Raw genomic sequence first — 18,875 nt, 5'->3', positions numbered from 1 at the left:
TATCCGTGTTATCCTGGGGGAAAATTGTGGTGCTGGCTGCATCTTTACATGCCGCATCTGAGCTCTGTGTGGCTTCAATTGTTGATTTAAGTTTCGGAATTGGGTATTTGCTGGGTTGTAGTGGTGGGTGAACCATATTCTATATTCCAATTTTGTAACCATGAACTTTAATTTTATCTTTGTACTGACTGTAAATTGTCTGACACCTTTTTTAGCTTCACATTGTATTCCCTCTTTACAACGCCTGGCCACTTTGTTGTTAGTACTAAAAGCAAATTAGAGCCTAACCTGTAGTGACTGTAGTGATTCATTTCTCCGTCTTTGTGTGTAAGGTCATGCCATGTTTGAGATCATGGTTCACCAATTCATAACCTTAGTTTGCTCAAGAGTCAAACTGTGGGGTAAAACATATTGATTAGTTTACTTTAGTCTTTATTTAGGAAGAATTTATTAAAATTGCTCAGAATTTCTGTTTTTAAAAGGCTTCAGGCTTTTTAAATGTACTTGTAAAAAATCAAACTTACGATGTTTAAATCATCATCAAGGATCAGGTTATAATGTCTCACATCTTCAACAGGTTGATTAGTTGGACTGGTGATCGTAAGTAGACTGTTCTATGCTCTTTTCTTGAGCTGCCGTTTGGCCTTAAGTTTTACCCACCACAGTATTGTTTCATATAACCAAAACTGTTTAAGGGCAATCCAATCAATAAATTAATTAATCCATTGTATTTATATACTACAAAATCATAACTGTAATTATCTCAAGATACTTAGCAAGACTGGACGCTTAGCAGACTTGATTTTTTCCTTTAAAGCCTTTCTTCTAAAAAACTTCATGTTGTATTCACCTTTTGTTATCCTGCACAATTTCAGAATACTCATAGTCTAGTTATTGGCTTGTTTCCACCAGAGCTTAAGCTTGATGAGGACATCATTAAAATGGGAGGGATTTTTAGATATTAGAGATAATTAGATAAACTTCTTCCACAGAGACGTTTCTTTAACAATTTTACGTCCACAAAATATAATTTTACCCTCAGAGTGCAGGAAATATTTTCTTCTGGATATGTGAGTTGTTAATACCACATTAATGTCACGTCGTCCTAGACCCACTTCCTTTGGCACCTACTCAATCTCCTGGACACACCCTCTGTAGCCATTCTGGAATTTCAGCTTCCATCTCTTCTGTAGCACCCTTTATCTGCGGAAATACAACTTCATTGACTGCAATTAGATGAACATTTCATTAATTTCATGGCTGCTAAAATATCTCATCTCCCCCCTTGCGCAATGGTCGAAGCCATGCGCCTAACTAACTGCAGCAAACAACACCTAAACCAAAGATACAACTGCTTCAAACAAAAGAACAGTGTTTTCTGCAAACAACTGTCGTTCCATCACTGATAAGCAAACCGCATTTGCTTCAAAATGTTGCCTAACATAGCCTCTGTCAAAACACCCCCCAACTCTGTGTATGAGGCACACCGGGCTAGGGTATGCCCCATCTTGCTGACTGGTCTGCCACCAGGTCTGCAGCCCTGAAGACAGATACCAGGCACAGCAGGGTACAAAGCACCACACAGAGCAGCCGGGTGAGCAGCACAGAGATGTCTCATACCATAAATATTACAAACTCAAAATGCATACGCCTAATCATTATATAGCATTTTCTTCTCTTGAATCAATTTGCGTATACTTTAGATTTTAGTTCTAAATGCTGAAGAGAGCACAGTTGAGTAACCATCGTTTGGACTTTTGTAAAAAAAAGAAGAAACATTATCATTCTGTAGCGTCAAGAAAGACCATCTAAAAACAATGTAAAACTGTCAAACTTGATTTTCATAACATAGTCACAGTCATGAAGCTTCATCTGCAGCCAACTACATAAGATTCAAAGTGCTGCATCGCTGGGAATCAAATTCAGGAACACAAAATATTACTTCATTGTTAGTTTTCCTGGTTCGTGTGTAAACCAATCATGGGCGACTGGATGCACGTAGCTAATGTGTACAGAATCAGTGGCTGCCACAGTATTAATGAAGATTAACTTTAACTGCACAAACTGCTGCTACCAAACCCTGTTTACTGGGGGACAGCCTTGCTTCAACATTGTCTAGTTTAGTGCTAAAGTAAGACAATGTCTGTCTATATATCTTAATCTCTCTGAAACATAAATAAAAGGTAGAATGGTTTGGGATAATATGAGTTAGCAAGTGTTGGGGCAGATGGCAAGTCTCCCTTTTAGCCTGAAAGGCTCTACAGCTGCTTCAGTCCACTGTACCTGAGCTGCACTGTTAGTTAGACCTGCTGTTTTACTCAGGGATCTTCACAGTGTTTTAAGCACAAATGCACTGCTCGTCCCCCTGTTTGTGGTTTTGGAGCTTTTGACTTCAGCTTCTACTTATGAGGGGAATTTAGCCTCGTCCTTACATAACTACCTGCTTGAATATTTTATGTTTGATTGGCAAAATTGTAACATGTATTTTCTCACGTTGGGACCTCCTGTTGTCAGCGCTGTTAAACTGCAACAGTGTTTTTCACATTGCTCTTTGGTGGAACTGCAGATAAGTGAGTCATTAATAACAGTTTGCTTAGGAGAGAGTTTGGCAGGGGCTGCAACTTGTGAGTCTGTCTAATAACTTAGATAAATACTTTCTAGACCTGACGTACTGTCATACAAACATTTCTCATATCATGCATCTCTTCTGTGTGACACATACACTATGTAATGTAATGCATGTGGTTGCATAGATGTGAATGTTGGTGGGGTAATTTTATAGTTTGTTGTAAGTACTGTTTAGTAACTGCCATTCATACACATACACTACTCCATAAGGGCTGTACTGTATCTGAAACTCTGCTGGTAAACAGGAGACTTTCAAACTGTCTGGGAATGATGTTATAAAAATCACATAAGATCTCATCCCGATGGGATTAACTGGACAGTGACTTGAGAACTGAATGGAAATTAGTGTTTGAGCTGAGTGTCTGCAGGGTTGATACATTTTCAGGCCTAATTCCCCTTTTTTTTATTTTTTTTTTATTTATTCGGGCATTCATTTTTCCAGTGTCGTCCTTCACCACATTTGTGACACACCTCAGGATCGTAATGGGATTGGAAGTTTCTGCCTCTTCCTCAGCGGCCTCTGTCACACTTTGTCATGGCTTGGGGCGTTGAGCATCTCCCTGACCTTTAGTTCTCTTCTGTACTGTTTGGATTTCTTCTGAACACTTTGGGGATCTTTGAGAGGGTCATTGATTTCGAACATAGTTTCGTGTAGATCTTCACCTGTTCATGGTCCGTCAGTTCAAAGTCAACCTGACCTGCAGTTTTGTCACTGTGAGATCCTTTTCCAGTTGTTCAGCTGGGGCTTGAGGAGTCTGGTTGTATTCTAGCACTGCTGGGCCCTGGCCCCTTGACTCTGTCTCTTACCACTGCCCCTGCGCTGTAGCTGTTCTTGTGAGGACTCTTTTGGAGGAGGCGGGGGAGTAGTACTCTCTGTGTGCTCAGCAGAGGAGTCCTGTGAGGAATGTGAAGGCCGTGGTGGACGCTGTAGCCCCCCTCCCCTCTACAGGTTGGTGAGCAGGATTGTAGGAAGGTGGGAGAGCAGAGTCCAGATAATGATTGACACCTGTCTTCATCACAGTTGGCTCTGCATGACAGGACACTCAGAAAGGATAAAGGTATTACTGTTCATGTGTTAATAAAACAAACGTGAGCTCTGTCTGTGCGCATTTCTGCCTTTCCTTCTTCCCTACGGTTAATTTTCCTTCTCTCTGCTATTTGTTTTCACATTCTCAGTCCGACATACATGCTTTTAATTGTTATTGTTCCTCACCTTCAGACACCATTGCTTTTCCTGACCCTCTCTCTCCTTTTTCTAACTACTGCTATAATTCTAATTGTTTTGTCTTTATTCTTATAAGTATACCTCCAGTTATTTTTCTAAACTTATGTTTTCTCTAATCGAATTGTAAATTTAGTTTAGAGGATCCCGCACTCAAAACACAGTCCGAATTATGCAGAAATAAAACTGCTTACCTCTGTCGTTTGTTGGCCAATAGTGTTGAAATGCAGGACACCACCAGGTTCTGCCCCCCCTCCGTCTGCACAACTCCTGGCTGGCTCGCCAAATGTTGTGTCAAAAAGTTCCACAAACTCTCTTATCTGCAACATAATTTCAATCTCCAATAGATAATAAAACATGGTTGAAAATCTCTTAAACATAGGTTATAAAACTTGGTTAAAAAACTCTTAAAAATATAATCAAAGTCTTCAAAAACTCTGACAAGCAAACACTAGAGACTGGCAGAATCTGATGCAGAAAGAGTTTATTCCATCCGGATGAGACTGCCCACGGGTCAGCCGCTCGGGTCTTATATACTCTAAGCCCCTCCCTCGCTGGGCTTCAGCTTGCCCCAACACCTGTTAGAGCCCCCCCCCTCGCTCTGGCTCTCTTCCCTCAGTTGGTTTCCTCTCAGTTTTGCCTGACCCATTTCCAACTTTTCTGCAGGACTCTTCTTCACTCCGGTCAATTAGGCGCGTTCATGCACTGTACAACAGAAAAGGAGGGGCTGGGGGGGACACCTGTTTTTCTTGGCCAGCTGCCAACCCTGCACCTGGCTTTTATACTGAGCCCAGCGAGTTTCTCAGCTTAGGGTTCTATTTTAGAGTTTTAACACTTTAGATTATAACAACTTATTATAAAACATTAGAATATAAAACCTTAACTATAAAACATTTGACTGTTAAACCTCAACTATAAAAAACTTGACTGTAAAACTTTAACTTTAAGGCCTTAGACTATAGAAAAGTTAACTTTAAGACATTTTAACTATAAAAACTTGAACTTTAAGGCATTAAAACTTTTAATTTATAAAACTTATGGATATATAACTTCAACTCTAAAACATTTGATTATAAAGCTTCAAAATTTTTTCCAAAACCACAGTATTTCACATTTTTGTATAGTAGTCAACACTTGTTCCTTACTTGAGCCAGAAACGTCAGCAAGTGGACATTAAAACTGAGTGGTACTGTCCCCATTTCAAATCATACTCCTCCGTCTTGCTCAGTAGCCTATATGATAATTGCTCTAGAGCAGCCAGCTGGCCAAGAGAAGAGTACCACAAAGATGGCACTGGTGCAGAGGAGGCTTTCCATTCCTTTACAAGAATTTTCCTCGCTAACATAAGGGCAGTCTGGGTCCATTCTGCAAGTGCTGGGGTTAGATAACTTAAAGGAGAGGGGTCACCCAAGATAAACAGACTGGGGGCGAAGGGGATATCCTGGCCTATAATTTTACCTACAGTGGTAGGTATCACAGACCAATACTCATGATGTTGAGGGCAACTCCAGAGCATGTGTACTAGAGTGCTGTCTTTGTCGAGACACCTCCGGCACCCAGGGGCATCAATCAGACCCACTCTATGCAGCCTGGATGGCGTCCAATAGACTCTATTTATGATTTTAAATTGGATCAACCTTGTGCGCAGTTCCCTAGACATTTTTTTCACATTCCTAAGAGTCTTTTCCCATTCTGCCTCTGTAATTGATACATTTAAGTCAGTTTCCCATGTTGATTTCAAAGAATATTTATTCAAATTTGAGGCCTTAAGAATCATATGGTAGTAAGCTGAGGCTTCATGGCCACGTCCAGAAATGTTCAAGACTGTATCTAGAGTATCAGCACTAGGTGGGGCTATTGAGGAAGAGCCAAATGTTTGTACTAGGAGGTGTCTTAACTGTAAGTACTTCCAAAATTGATTGTGCGGAAGTTTGAATTCCTGTCTAAGTACCTCAAACGGTTTTAATACGCCATCCTGGTACAAGTCTCCAAGAGAAGTAATACCATTCTGAAACCAGGGCTTCTAGAAAAAGGGTGATTTATCAATACATAGCCTAGGATTGAGCCAGATTCCCGCAGACTGGTGAAGATAAGGATACAATTTGAAAATCTGGGCTACTCTCCTCCAAACCCATTGGATATGGGACAAAATCGGATGTGACCGATTTGGTGGGGCTAGTTTGGCTGTGGTTAAGTTTTTGGGCGCAAGGGGACTGAAGATGGCAGCTTCTAGGTGGAACCAAGGGGGAGCTCTCTCTGGGGGCTGAAACCACCATATGTCTGAGAGTAAAAGCGTAGTGATAAAATAGCAGATTGGGTACACCTAGGCCTCCACTGGTTTCTGTAATTTATGTATGTTCAATCTGGGACGTTTATTGTTCCAAATGAATTTATTACAGAGTTGGTCAAATTGTTTAAAATAGTGTACTGGGATTCGGATTGGGAGAGCCTGCAGCAGGTAGTTAAATTTTGGAGCGCAGTTCATTTTAATAATATTTACCTTGCCCCACATAGATAGATATAGAGGAGACCATCGCTCTACATTAGCCCGCAGACTGTCCAATAAGGGGTCAAAATTTATTTTAATCAAATCTGATAGAACTGGGGGAAATATTATATATTTACAGATACTTAATGCCTTTCTTCGGCCAGGCAAAAGCACCTGCTTGGAAGAGGGTTTTGGGACAATATGATGTTAGAGGAAGCGCCTCAGACTTGGACCAGTTCACTTTATATCCAGAAATGGATGAAAACTTGTCAATAATCTTGAACAGGGAAGTGAGGGAGTGTTCAGGATCTGAGACAAACAAAAGAATGTCATCCGCATATAACATTAGTTTGTGACATTTGTCTCCAATTAGAATGCCTGGAAATGCAGGTTCTTTACGGATAGCCGCTGCCAGCGGTTCAAGCGCAACTGCAAAAAGTAAAGGGGAGAGAGGGTCCCCCTGTCTGGTACCTCTTCCCAGTTCGAATGGAGAGGAGATAATGTCATTAGTAAGCACAGATGCCCTGGGGTGAGTGTATATGAGACCAATCCAGTCTATGAACCTCCTGCTGAAGCGAAAACATTCCAGGGTGGTGAGCAGATATTGCCACTCCACCCTGTCGAATGCCTTTTTGGCATCTAGAGAAATGGCTGCCATAGGGGCGGTGTCCTGGGTAGCCCACATAATATCTACAAATCTTCAGATGTTGTCAGCTGAGGAGCGGGAGCGTATAAAGCCGACCTGGTCGGGATGAATCAAGGAGGTTATAACCCTGTCTAATCGGTTAGCTAAAATGTTGGATAATATTTTACTGTCGCAAGAGGTCAGGCTAATTGGTCTAAAACTTTTACACTCTAGAGGGTCCTTTCCTTTTTTTAGAATAAGAGTAATGACAGCCTCAGTTAGAGTGGGGGGAAGATTTCCCTTATCAAAAGCTTCATTATAGGTTTCCAAAAGTAATGGTGCAAGTTCCTCGGAGTAAGACTTGTAAAACTCGGCTATGAAGCCATCCAGGCCTGGTGCTTTACTTGTGGGTAGGTGCTTGATAACATCAATTATCTCCTTGGTAGTGATAGGAGTGTCAAGATATTTGAGCTGATCCTCTGATAGCTGTGGGAGATTGAGAGTTGACAGAAAAGAAACTATGTCTTTTTTTCCCTCCTTCGACTCAGAGGTATAAAGTTTTACATAAAAGTCTCTAAAAGCCTCGTTTATCTCTTTGGGATCACACAAAAGACGGCCATCATCCCCCCTAATGGCTGGAATTGCGCTCATGGCTTCTTTTTGTTTAATATAGCTTGAGAGTAGTTTACTGGCCTTATCTCCCTCCTCAAAATATTTCTGTCTAGCGCAAAAGAGAGCAAACTCCGCCCTCTGGGTCATAATTGAATTATACTCATACTTTAGTCTAGTCAATTGGTGAAGAATATTGGAAAATTAATTAATTAATCCAGTTTTTGGATTTTAACATTGTTTTCCTTCTTCTTAAATAGGAATGTTGAATTATGTGACCTCTCAAAAAAGCTTTTAAAGCCTCCCAGGCTACTCCTGCAGATGGAGCAGTTGATAAATTGGTTTCTATGTACAGAGTTATTTGCGACCTGAGTGATTCTTTAAAGCTTTCGTCTAATAAAAGGCTAGAGTTTAATCTCCATCTGGCAGATCTCACTGGTCTATTAACAGACAATGTGTGTAAATATATTGGGCTGTGATCTGAAAGAACAATATTGCCAATTTCACTTAGTAAGATTCCAGGTATTAGCGACTGAGAGACTAGAAAGTAATCTATCCTAGAAAATGACCCATGGGGTGAAGAGTAGAATGTGTAATCCCTTGATGATGGATTTTGCAGACGCCAAACATCTACTAAACCAGCCCCCCTGGACATCTCTTTGAGGACAACATGAGCTTTACTAGTGTGGGCTGTATAATAACGTTTTTTATAGGATAATGAATTATATACGGAGCATGGAATATATTATCAACATGAGAAACTAATGCTGGACACTTATGTAACCTACTGGTCTATCTGACCACATATACTTTATTAAAAAAATGGAGAAACATCAGTTTCATTTTCAAAACCAACAATTTATTTTGATTGATTTTGAATTCCCACAAGCCTTGTGAAAACATGTCATCTCTAGCAAGGGCTGTGTTTCAGTGACAATGCTGAAGTTGTAAAAATATATAAGGTCTTCTCCCTGTTAAATGCATTACAGCTCCTCAATGTGCAAGCTAAAAAGTGTCAGACTTCCCCCAAAACACGTAACAAATTTGAAATGACAGTCATTACAATCATCCTTAATGGTGTGTTGTTAATACCATTTTTAAATAAGTTATGATAACTGTACAGTGTGACACACTGTTATGCCCAGCTCGCTGAAGTGCATAACAAAGAAGGGAGATCCACACAGTAGCAGTGTTTTTAAATAAACAAAAGGATTTATTAAGTTTAAATCAACCAAAGGTCAGCAATTAATTAATATTCAACACGTAACAGAAAGAACCAAGGCTAACTTAAACATAATCAAAACCAAACAAACACCAAGGTGGATGCCTAAAAGGCACCAGCCTTCCAGGAGGGAGGAAGAAGAGAGCCATCTTGGATTCCCCAAGCTTTTTAAAGGCCACAGCAGGTGAATGCAATCACTCAATGAGGTGGGAGGAGCCAGGCAACCAGGGAGGCTGCAAAAGAGAAAACAGAGGCAGGAAAGCGAACACACACTGACCCAGAGGCCTGTGGCACTGAATGATGCCAATGTGGTTCTAAATAATAGTATACAAGCCACTGTAACAGAATTACAATCTCGTATTAAAATCAGCTTGTTTTGCTGCTAACCCGACGGTCTTGTGGTTTACGACTGGACTAATTTCCTGCTTAACTGGGAGTACAGTGCCAGTTGATAATATACCAAAGCTGCTCCTGACACCTACTGGGGAAAATAATAATTGCATGCAGCCAGCACAATGCCGTAATAAGAGTCAGATTCAGCAGATGAAGGGAACCTTTTTGCTTCTCTTCCTATGCATTTCTCTCGCAGGCATAGGAACTGGCCAAAATGTAAGAAATACTGAACAAAGACAACACAGAAAAAATACTTGCATATTGTCAATATTGTGCAACTCTAATATTGAGTTTGTCAATGATACCATCTTATCTCTGGCAGTCATAATCCTTTGACATATGAAATATTGCTTTTTTCAGCCTATTACGGGCATTATTAAGTGTCTGAGCACAAATAGTAGCACCATTTTTTACCTTTTAGATTTTAAGACTTAACTCAGTTCCTTTTTTGCACAGAAGTTTGTGTTTTATTTGCTCTTTGTTAATTGTTTGCTCCTGGTTTCAATGAGTTGTGAGGAAGTGCAAACAAATCAGTTTATTTCACTTGATAAATGTTACTGCCAGACAATAGATGGTCGCCATGCGCCGTAGTGAGGTTACTTTTAGACATGTAGGTGCATATATCTGAACTAAACACACACACAAACACGACTCATGGGATTCATAAAAGTCCTAGCCTTCACGTACGTGCAGTTGCATGGATGAGTTTGAACTACGTACAAACAGACACACACGCGGGGAACGGCGAGGGCTTTTTCAGCGCTCCTCCCTCCACTGATTCATGTATTCTTTAAACAGTAGCTTGAAGTTGTGAGCCTTCAGATTCACAACTTCAAGCAACAGTTTCGTTTGGATGGATAGCTTCAAAAAGGCTCTTCATGGAAAGTCTGTATTTGTCCCAACTGTGCGCCACTGCGCTCTCCAAGGTACCGGGCAGCTCCCTCACTGTCCCCAGCTGCAGCATCAGCACCTTGGAGAGTGAACAGATGTCAGATTGTAGTGAACATAAAAGAACACAGCCCTTCGCTGTACTGTGAGAAAGGACATTTCTTGCTTTCAAAGGGTGATAGAAATGGATGGAAATAGCTACAACTGTGCAATCTGTACCATCTTATACGTCACACGTATGGCGGCAGTAATAATTTTATTATTATTATTATAACTACTACTTCCTTCACCTTATTTTTATTCTAGCTATTATAAAGTATTCGAATTATTCTATTTTTACTATTGCTATCCCAGTGTATTCTGTATTCTGTAGTTCAGTTTGATGTAAAAAAAAAACTTGCTATTTTTAACATTTTTTTCTGATTAATCTTTGATATAAGCAAAATAGCCCCACAAGCAGACAGACTCTACAAAAAGGGGCAGAGCAGCCTCTTTTTCTTATAGAGGCTCGGATCTCTAGACATCTGCAGTAAGATGCTGCAGATGTTTTATCAGTCTGTGGTGACAAGTGTACTGTTTTATGCTGCAGTCTGCTGGGGAGGCAGTATAAGACACAAGGATGCAAGGCGACTAGACAAACTGGTGAAAAAAACTGGCTCTGTGATTGGAGCCAGGTTGGACTCACTGGGAGATGTGGTGGAGAGATGCACACTGAAGAAGGTTGAAGCCCTTCTAGGGAGGGATAGCTGATATTGACAGGCAGGCAGGAAATGCATAAAATTGACTAGTACAACTTTAAATGGATTTAAAGTAAGGTAGGTCATATGGAAAGGGAGGGAAGCTAATATTTGACCGGTAGGGTAGCTCATTTTGAGTGGTAGAAAATGAATGAAAATTGAGTAATGCCACTGTAAATGTATTTAAAGTAAAGTAGGTCATATTGACAAGGAGGGTAGCTAATTTTGACAGGTAGAAAATAGATGGAAATTGAGTAACTTTAAATTTATTAAAGTTATTTAATAGCGAAGAATAGAATAGAATAGAATACACTATATATAGTATATACTCTATATACTTTTCAAAAGACGTCCCTTGAAGACATATGAGACAGATTTCTCTTCTAATCATATCTTTTAGTAATTCTGAAGTAGCAAAAACATTTTTGTAGCATGGGGGAAACATAGCACCTTAACCTCTAACAAGTGGTAAAAATGCACTTCTATTAGCGAGAGGAGTTGAAAAATGACATATGCCCCTCTGTGGTTACGATGCAGTAATGTGCCAAATGAAACCCTGCCAACTGTCATAATAATAAAGTTATATTTGGACGTGCTAGGTTATGTATTCGTGTCATATAGCGTGTACTATTCTATACTTGTCAAAAATGCTTAAATCAGCGAGAGATGATCATCAAAGTTTGCTTTCTGAGGTAAATATGACATTTCTCTCCAGAAGATCTTTACTTATTCATTCATTTATTTACTGTACAATGGCAAAAGTAATGCTTCCCAGTGATATCCCAGGTCCCCAGACACCTCAAGAAATTACCTTTCAGAAGATAAAGGGGTTAAACAGCAACAACCCTTATACCTCTCTAATGGGCCATGGACCCCCTAACAAGGGATTAACAAATAAACACTTTCTTATGGACTGAACAACCCTCAGACAAAACAAAGGGAATCAGCAAGAATCGGTTGATACGGACACTAATTGACAATGGTTGCCTTTCCTGTGTTTTGTATGTTGTGTGAATTTATCTGCCTGCAAGATCTCTCTGAGCACCTCTGCACGCCACAGGACACAGACACATTCCTGTGGTAGAGGAAGCATTGATGAGACTACTCAAGTTATTTCACTCATTTGGTGTACAAAGGGTATACAGATGCATATATATAAAATGTATGTGTACAGGTATACATATTTGTCATAACAACTAAGGTCGTCATCTATGTGGTTGTTGAAATCGTTTAATACTTTTATTTCAATTGATGAAGTTTTATTCGGTGAGTGATATTAAGTATTTGGTCTTATTTCAAAGGAGAGAGAGCGAAACTTTCAAATATGGTAGAATTAAAAAGGTGAAGCGAATTAATATTAAGTTTGTTAAAGAAATTTAACTGAAAGAATCAACAGATGGTTTATGATGGGGAGTGGTCAGCAGCTCCCGCCAATGCAAAACACCCCTATCAAAAAGGATAATACCCAAGGAGAATGGATAAGACTAGTTCTTCTGCTGTAGCTCTTCTGCTGAGACCCCAGGACTGATGTACTGATGTGATTCTCCCTCTCTCTGGCCTAATGGCCGAAGGCCGGAGAGAGGGGGGTAAAGCCTGTCGTCTGGCCGCCCAAGGCCCGCTGCAGAGTTCTAGCCAATTAGAACTTTGAGTCCTGCCAGCCAGGATCCCTTATCGCCTCTGGTTCTCACCTTGATGCTGCCCTGCGGAATGCTGGGCCAGAAAACGCCCCCTGCTGCGACTCCTGAATCCTGAATCCTAAGTTGCACTGAACTTGCCTGAGAGCTAGATCTTGCGACTATTGAGTAAAAGCTTTTGAATGAAGATGACGTTAGAGACAAAGACTTTGAACGGAAGAGACTTAGAATATGGCAAAGCTGCCATTATGACCCCCCTCCGCCAAAGGACATGAAGAGATGCTCCAGCTGCAGCTGAGAGAGATGGAGAGACACAGACTCAAAGCCTGCAGTCTGCAACGAGGGACCCAAAATGCTGAGGCCGCCAGGAAGAACTTCTGCTGCTGCCACTCTGCCCATCGTCAGGTGAACAATACTGTTTCAAATGTTAAGAGTTGATGTCAGACAACTGATGCTAAATTACCAATTGAGAAATTAATCAAGAGATTTAATAAGCATTAGACCTAAACTAGGATCCTTAATCAAAATTATAGTTAAACCTAATATTAATTTGCTTCACAGTCTTCCATGATGCTCCTCAAACTCTCCATTGCCGAATGGTGTTTTATACATTCAATCAGTTGATAAACCTCCAAAGATACGGACACTGATTTGACTTGACTTAATGTCAATCCTATTTAGAGATTGTTGATTGTGCAACCTATTCATTGTGCTCACTCATTTATTCCTCATTCACTCATGTATTTTCTATTTCGTAGTTTAGTCATGTAGTCAGTAGTTTAATAAATATCTCATTTATAAAGACCTTGATTCTGTGATTTGCGTGTGTATGAAATGGTAAAGTCACTGTACACCATGGCCAAGAACCTCGTAGCAACCCTGAGATCACAAGCCTAAATTGATTAATAACTAATTATAAGTTTTCCCTGTATTGTCAAAATTGGGGGGCGTCCAACATTGAATTTAAGGTAAACCTAAACTCTGTTATTTAGTAATGAACTAATCGTTTCTAGGAGCCGAAGATGAGTGCCCTCACTCTCCTTCAGCTTTTACACCAATGTCTGTAATAATGATGCAAAACTTCGAGTTATGGATTATTGTTACATAATTTGATATTAATTAGTTATTAATTATTAGTCCTTTGAGCCGCTACATTGATTATTATTTTTTCATCAATCTTTTGCATAGTCAGATAAAACAGGCCCTTATTCTACTGTTTATTCCATCTAGCTTCATACTTCGTTAGCAGACATTTTAGGGTTGTCGATGATCTTTCTAAACTGCACCGAACAATACGCCGTCTCTTCTGGCAAATACTGGGGACATCATTCCCTCTACAGTTGGAGCGGGCTTCTGCGTTGTGGCAGAGCTTTCAACGGCTTTTTCGTACATCTCCTCTGTCTATGTAGGAGCAGACAAAGGCTTCAAGCAGAGCTTTAATATGCTTTTTGGTTGTTTGACTCCACCTGTGGCTGTTGTAATCCAATCTCTCGAAAGGAGATAGACTGAAATTGAAAGCACATGGATCAGATGCAAGATAAAATGTTGCTGAATGTTTAGGAATGTCACAGCTGTTAGCGGTTTCATGTCAGATGAGCGTCAAGCTGGGCAAGAATTTCAACACAGAGAACTTTAGGAATGTAGTAGCCCTTCAAAGTCTGCCTGGGCTACTTGGTGCTGTTTTCTCTGAACAGAAGCTGAGACTTATAGCCCAACGGCACTGTTGTCAAAATGTTCTCTCTCTCCTTGCCTATATGATCAATCCTACGGTGCCTGCTGAGAGTGGGCCCTGTGTCCACAGGGGTCCCACCGACAGAGGTTTTGGTATCTAGAATTCATTTGGCGTATGTTCTCTAAGGCTCCGCCTCCACAACGTGGGTTCCAGCTCACTCAGCTCGTTGTGTGGCTTTGTCATGGGCATTGCGGGTTGGGGAGCATTTCTCATTACAATTTGGCAGCAGTCACATGTTCATTCTGGTAATTTTCAAAAATTCTACTGTCTAATTGTAGCAGCGGGTCATTCATTCAGCGTGATCAAATTGACTAAAGTTAATGTCAGTCGCACAATCTTCCCCCACTGTCTTAATCACAAAGGGGTCCGTTTCACAAAGCAGGTTTAGTGAAAACTCTGAGTCTGTTAACCCTGAAATGAGGGAAACTCTGAGTTTTCCGTTTCACAAAGGGAGGTAACTTAAGCTTTCGGTCAGTTACCGTAGTAACAGACTCTATGAACCTAACCTGGTCGGGACCAGGTTTTTCTCAATGAGTTTCTCTCTGTCTCTGCCTTCTTTCAGCCACACACGGTATTTGATTTCCTCATTCATTCAGTCTGCAGGCAAGTTTTGGCGTAGCATAGTTCTGCCGTCTGTTATTTAAAAAAATAATTTAAAAAATCAGTCAGTAGGCCTATATTAGAAGTCCAGTAGGCACAGTAGGTGGTGACTTTTTTCACTAACATGGCATGTCCTTTTGATCACAATCCCATGGATGAAGGTGCAGCATCACTGCGCAGAGACTTAAATATTCGTCGGGAGATGGTTATCAGACCGCGCATAGATGTTCTAGCATTTCCAGACAATTATCTTTTTGAGCGGTACCGTTTGATCACAGTCCATCATCTACATACACAACCCAATCCATCCTTACATGTGCAACATTACCAACCGTAGTCATGCTCTCACATCTCAGCAGATATTGTGTGTTGCGCTGCGTTCTTTGCAAATGGGAGTTTTTGTACAACGTCAGAGTTGCAGAGCACTTGAGTAAGGCAACTGTATGTTTTCATATTTCATCTTATGCTGCTGCCAAGTGGGCTTCTCCCCTGCAGGATTACACCTAAATGAAATAAATTAATAGGCTACCATTGAAGCTGTTTTCCCCTGTAATATTATTGTGATTGCAAAGGACTACATTTAAACATACGCATTGACCCGACCAGCAATGTTCTCCCATGCCGTCTCCCTCTCTTTTGCAGCTGCAGCGGTGTTGCACTTCTTTCTAAAAACATGTTCAAACTCACCGTATGAGCGCATTAAGATGTCCAATTCTAGTGGGGTGAAAAACGCAGCCCCCCTTCCCCGTTGCCATGGTGACTCGTCGAATCGGGGCTCCATTGATGCTGCCTTTTTATAGTTGTGGTGCACGCGCTTAACTCCAGGTGAAACTACTCCGAGTTGATCAAACTAACTCAAATCAGCTGTTCTGGAACCGAAAACTCAGAGTTTCCTATCTCAGAGTAGATCAACTCAGAGTTCAGGGTTAGACTCAGCGTTTGTTCAACCTGCTTTGTGAAACGGACCCCAGGTCAGCCTAACTGTAAATAATTTGGCTACTGTAACATAAAGGTTACTCCCTGTCGTCAAACTCCACCATCAGTCTCCACCGAGTTTGGTTAATGCTTTGGCTGTTTGCAACAACTCTGGAGCTATGAAAAAAATGGCCCAAAGTTAGCTGGTCTGCATGGCATATTCGGAAATTATAATTACAAATATTTTATCATAATTGAAATGGCAATCAGATATAAATAATAATGCAGTTAATAAATTGTCTAATAACAGCCCACCAGTTCAATTTCTGGGACAGGTTGGTATTTCAGATTGAAAATTAACTATTGGGATTCAAGACTATACACAGATAATCAAAGGTAAGCTGTGATGTATATTTCAGTGTTCCAGCTCTGAAGGCGATCTGCAATTTACATTTGCATGTTCTACTTTTTTCATCCAGGTTGATGAAAGCCCTCATCACGATGACTTGTGGTCATTCACACATATGGAAAATACATTCAATTTATGAGGCCACCTTAAAAATACCTGAAATGGTGTGGTTAATTTACTGACATGCCCCTATTGACTTTGTAGGGGAAACCATTAGGGAGTTAAACAAAGTTTATTCTGAAAGGAAACTGGACTTGAAAATTTAACCAAGTCCAGCTGGTGATGCAGCTCCTGAAAAAGAGTGGCTGCATGCTCCATGTTGAACAAGGCAGAGCTCAGAACAGAATTGCACCATACTTATGAGAACAGTGAGTTCTGCAAGCAGCAGAGGCAGTTTTTTATGGACACTAACCATCAGAGCACGTTCTCAGAGTCTTAACAAAACAACAGAATCTGAGAGGTGCCTCTTTACTTTGAAATCAAGAATTTCCTGCAAAACACCATGACACAGGATTGTCTGAATGCTCTGGCTGAACATTCCTGACACAAATTAGAGGTTGAGAAGTTTTTTTCGGCACTCAGAAGGAAAGCAGAGAGCAATTTAACTACAAATAGGAAAACATGCAGGATTTCTCAGCACACTGTCTTTACTGAAAATAGCTGTCTCATTTGCTTAAAGCAATTCTTACCTTGCTGGCATGTCCCTCTGCACTTAGTTAAAATTTGAACAAGAACAACTCCGCCTCCCTTCAAAGTCCCACCCTCTTCCCCCTGCCTGACCTCTGACGCTCCCCTCCCTCCCTCCCTGACGCGTGCGGTGAGAGAAGCAGTGCGAGTGAAACGGGTCAATGGAGTCAGAGTCAGGGGCACAGGTAAGTGAAAACTAACCAACAGTAATTAAATAATATTCAATTCTGCATGTGGTAACGTTTAGTTACCTTTTGTAGTCTGACGAACTGCCAACGTTACTATCGTAATTATAGCATTTCATCGCCTGTTTGTTTACAGTCAAATGCGTCGTTTTTCGGCAGAATTAATATTTTCTTGCTGTCAAAACGTCTTACCTTGCCTGAATTGTCCCGGTAACGTTTGTCATTAAATTAGGAGCAGTTGAAGCAGTTTTGTTTACAGGTTAACTTTGTTGAGAACCTGATTTGTCAGCTAACGGTAACTTGGAACGGTAACTTTTTTTTGACGTTTAGCTTCAACATTTTTTTCTTTTAACTTTATGTTAAAGTCACAAAGTAAAAGGCTCTTTCTTTTTTTTTTTTAAATTGTGGTGCTTTCTGGAGGAGATTGTGGTTGAAGATCCCGACTACGTTCCGGATCATCAGAGGCAGGGGCCGACAGCAGCAGCCTACAGCAGGAACCAGCACAGGAGGTGTAAGAGCCCCGAGAAGGGCAGGTCCTTCCAGGGGCTGCCAGGGTAGGAGCAGCAGGAGCCGTGGGGTGATGCAGAGTGGGGAATCTGCTGAGGAGAGGCCCGGAACCAGCAGACATGCTGCCCCAGGATCCACAACAAGAGCCAGCGGTCGGAGGGCACATGGACCTGCTGTACTCAGTCCTGACGATCTCATCCGAGTCCAGCAGTTCATATAGTTTTGTATTTTTTCTTATTTACGTTGTTCAATAAAAACTTTGCATTGTATAATTTCCTTTGTCTTTTTACTCACATAAAGTAATGTTTATTATGCTTTACTTCCATTATGCCCCTATTTTCATATTCCCACTTCATCTGAATGAACTGCAGTGAATTGCTTAAATCTATTTTTTAGAAAAACATTTTTTTATTTTAAACAGTTTATCATTTTTTGATACAGCTGTCTTCTATAAGAAATTAGTTATTTGGTCCCAATAAAAAAGCAAATAAATAACATAAGGCACTTGCAAGATTACTGTTTAGTAATGCAAACAAATCTTTTAGATGTAACATTCAGCTCTTCATGAGTTCCAGGGGTACCAAGTCTTGGCTGGTGCTGGATGTCCTCCATTACGGTGAGAGTGGTGTACCTTGACAAAGAGTAAAAAAAAAATAGAAACGTGACACAGGATATAAATTGCATAAACTCAAACAGGCTAGATTTTATATAGATCTTAGGCTGCTTTGGCACAGAGTGATGTTATCACAGTGTACAGTAAGTGGAGCAAGTGTATGTATCAACTTATTACAATTTAAAATTCACTACTGGTAAATAGTACTTCTTCCCAAGGATGGAAAAAGTCACAAACATAGACAGAGCGGTCTTATTTACACAGATGTCAGCTAGCCAGCATTATCTATTAGCCGGAGAAGTCTTCTAGCAATGTGCTGAACTAGCTCTGGGTACTGTACAACCAACCAAGTCAAACGCAACCCCGGAGTTATAATACTAGAACTGGGTTAATGACAACTTCACAATAAACACTGAGGCTAACGCTGAAGCTAACGTCACCGGTAGTGTAACGTTAAACAAACCAAGCTGTGGAGTCAGTTTGTTTGCGCTAACGCTAACGCTGACGCTGACGCTAATGCTAACGCTAAGCTAAATATCCCTGCACAAATAACATAATATTACAGAACGATAGTAACTGGTAACTGATGTTATCACATGTAATGTTGTGTTTTAGGATTAGGCAAACTAAAAGTACCTGTCCAGCAGAAACTCCGCGACCATCTCATCTCTTTTTAGCTCCGGATGTAGCTGCATTAGCCTCCTCCATTGCTGGAAAGCAGAGCCGATGTTGACTCGAGTCTTGCCTCTTGCCGCATCAAGCTCTTTCTTTATGGCAGCTT

The sequence above is a fragment of the Semicossyphus pulcher genome, unplaced genomic scaffold (assembly GCF_022749685.1).
Source record: "Semicossyphus pulcher isolate SPU_LCO1_2020_fin unplaced genomic scaffold, fSemPul1.0.p SCAF_12, whole genome shotgun sequence".
NCBI classification, from domain to species: domain Eukaryota; kingdom Metazoa; phylum Chordata; class Actinopteri; order Labriformes; family Labridae; genus Semicossyphus; species Semicossyphus pulcher.
This window is presented reverse-complemented; position numbering follows the sequence as displayed.